Below are 3,324 nucleotides of genomic sequence, written 5' to 3'. Positions count from 1 at the left end.
CATAAATTGTTCATCCTAAAATTCCGTAACCAAATTTTCCGGATAAAATTTCACGATTTTCTCTGACTTTCAATATCTTGAAATTTTTTGTGTTTTCGTGCCGATTTGGAAACAGTTAAATATTTGAGAGAGCAATTTAATATAGCAGTGTAAATTACTATTAATGTTGCTGACACTGCTGCTTGCATTTAATCGTTAAGTTGGTAATATTCCAAAACTGTGTAAGTGTGATGGACGTATGCATATCGAAATTCTATAAAATCAAAAATTTCAATTTTCCAATTAGAAAATCTTACAAAATTCCTGACTTTTCTTTGGTTTCCTTGAAATTCCCTTATTTCTCCGATTTATAGTTTTTGTGGCAACCCTGCGTTACATGCCGTGCTAAAAAAAATCAATAAGTTATATATAACTCACGATAAAACATTAAGAGGACAAACAGCAACGTGAGTACAGCGCGATAATTGCGCAAATAAAATAATTAAGCAATTGGACATTGGAAAAATAGAAATTATTAAACATTAAGAAAAAAACCATGAACATGATAAAATTTAGAGAGCGATTTTTAAAGACATATCTAACTAATATGTAATTGAGATGTAAGATTGGATGTCACTTCGATATATGGAGAGTAAATAAAAAACATTTACTGCAGCATTTTACCGCAGGAAAGGAAAAAGCGCATAATTGCATACATCATTTTCGCTTTCGTTCCATAATCCCCTGCGCCGAAATTAAATTCTAGATTCTAATTTTAGCAATAATTTCCGTGGACTAACGCGAACAAGTAAATAATGTCGGCAGGTGGAGCCCGCATGGGAGTCTCCGGACACGTCGCCCATCTAGGAATCGTAGCATCCGATGGCGGCGCTACAGTTAGCCTTTATAACACATTACGTCGCCTTTGTGACCGCGTTTAAAGCCTCGTATCGCGCGCAAGACGAATCTCCCGACGGCACGGCGACGGTAACGGCGCGCGTTGTCCATGTTGAACATTTCCATAAGTCTCGCAATTCTTACGTTACGCAATGGCGTCGCGTGACGCGGTCGGGTGTTTGTCTCTTTCGTTCCATCACGATCTCTTAGGTGCCTGTCAATATTTTGTATCTAGAAACATGGCACTATAAGAATCCATGACCTTCCCCCCCCCCTCTTCCTTTTTTAACAATCGCTTTCCTACCGAAATACAATTCGTTTGGAATCGAGCCGTCAAGAGCCTAGAGAGAGCTCTCGCATATGAAATTATACGGTATACCCGACGCGATCCGTCATGCCTCGAGACGAAGAAATATACGGGAGGAAATATTCTCTTACCAACTGTATACACGTACGAGGATATGTCGGAGTAAATCTTACGTAAAGGCGACCGTTCTCGTAAATAAAGCGAAACTTGAGAGACACGAGGGACTATTTCGAGACCCGGACCTCTTATCGGCGCGGTCGCGTTATTTGCCGCGGGCGACTGGAATCGCCGCTGACTGTAAGATAAGGCTTATCGTCGCCGCGATGCAACATTGTCGGCCGCATATTATGACAGAGACACCGCGTACATCGCGTACGATTTGTCGACGCATACACAACGGCCCGCGCGCAGACGCGCGTCGAAGAAAAGAAGGTAGGAACGAAGCGGAGAGAGATGCGATCTTCTCGCGTTCGACGATGCGTCCATGAAATATACAACCGCCTGGAGAACCTGGAATAACGTTTCTCAATCCGTCTCTCTTTCCGCGAGTAGAGAGAGAGAGAAGTAGAGATACCATCGAAAAATCTTTCGCCGTGATCCCATCTTCTCATAAACATCATATTCTACACTTAAACGCCTTCTCCTCGCGTTTCATCTGTTCTAGAGATTCCATATCAGAGTCCAATCTGGCCGTGAGCGATTTTGTCAAAATCCTACGAGAAATAAAGGTATATAATTTCTCTCTGTATATATCTCACTCTAATTTATAGTCACCATAATTTATAGTTGCCATAAAATTGGAAATCGATAAAAGTCAGGAAGTTTCACAGAATTTTTTGGAAAATTAAAATTTTTTTACTTTAAGGAAGATTAATGTGCGTGCCTACACAGTTTTAGAATACTACTAATTAACAATAATTAAATGCAAGCAGTGTCAGCGACAATGTTAATTTACATTAGCTGCGTTTAGCAGAGAAAACTAAATCAGTTAGCGCTTAGTGATTCTTTAAGTGATTCTATGCTCAAATCCAGCGGAAAATTAAAGACAAGAACCAATCATATTAAAGAATCACTAAGTCCTGATTAGTTTTCTCAGACTGAACGCAGCCATTGCTGTATTGAATTACTCTCAACAAATTATTTGACGATTTCCAATTCAGGACGAAAGTACAAAAAACAAAATTTCAGAATTATTATTGAAAGCAACAGGAAAAATCATGAAAATTTGTCTGGAACTCAGGAAAAAGTCATGGAATTATGGAATGAGAAATTTGTAGCAATCCTGTATACTGTCTCACTTTATAACGTTAATTAAAAGTTGTAGAACAAAACAGTAAAGGTAATATATATACGGGGAGAAATTATTACACTTTTCTCTCTCGTAGAATTTTAACAAATCGCTCGTGGCCAGATTCTGTTACAGCATCTCTAGCCTGTCCCCGATGTTGTATACCTTGTGGCGGGGCACGTTTGCTGTTGCACGTTCGCGCGCACGCGGCCTGTTTCGAAATATAACAGCGACCGGTCTTCGTTTCGCGGCGACAACGTTGTCGTTGACGCGATTCATTCTTTCGATGATTCATCCCCCCCGAGCCGTCGAGCGTACGAAAATAAATCGTGCAAATTCGCCGTAAGGCTCGCGACCGCCAACAGCGGGCAATGTAACAATCAGGGTGGGGCTCGGTGGTCGCACGGACATCGGGCAAACACTTAACGTAGGTAGATCAGTAACGATCGAAAGCCGGCCCTAGTTCCTGCACGTGGCACTAGGTGGTCGCCGGGAGCTCCCCGCTCAGGCGGCCAGAAAAAAGCGGATACGCGGGCACGGATGCTGTGTGCGTCCGACTTTATCCGCGGAGATATGCGCAGGGCCCACAGGGTGCGACTTCGTTTCACTTGCAAGGCCCGTAAAAATACAACGTACTGATCCTGCCTGGGATTACATCAAAGATCATAATAGAGCATAAACCGTGTCATCCGTATGTAAAATTGGTCAACAAAAATAAGAGAGAGAGAGATAAGACTTTTGAAGATGACCAGTCTCTATCTCTTTTCATTCACTAATATCTTAGAAAGACAAAGATTAGCCCGTTCACCTTTTCACACACACACACACACACACACACACACACACACACACA

General features: G+C 41.7%; 1 protein-coding gene across 11 annotated transcripts in view; it reads right to left on the bottom strand.

The window, feature by feature from the left end:
• Positions 1 to 3,324, bottom strand: part of LOC108746873 (serine/threonine-protein kinase tousled-like 2) — a 66,687-nt gene that overhangs the window by 27,360 nt on the left and 36,003 nt on the right. The window lies entirely within an intron of this gene.

This window comes from Trachymyrmex septentrionalis, unplaced genomic scaffold, assembly GCF_001594115.1.
Source record: "Trachymyrmex septentrionalis isolate Tsep2-gDNA-1 unplaced genomic scaffold, Tsep1.0 scaffold19, whole genome shotgun sequence".
Lineage (NCBI taxonomy): Eukaryota > Metazoa > Arthropoda > Insecta > Hymenoptera > Formicidae > Trachymyrmex > Trachymyrmex septentrionalis.
The sequence above is the reverse complement of the archived record's forward strand: the minus strand, read 5'-3'. Positions and strand labels throughout refer to the sequence as shown.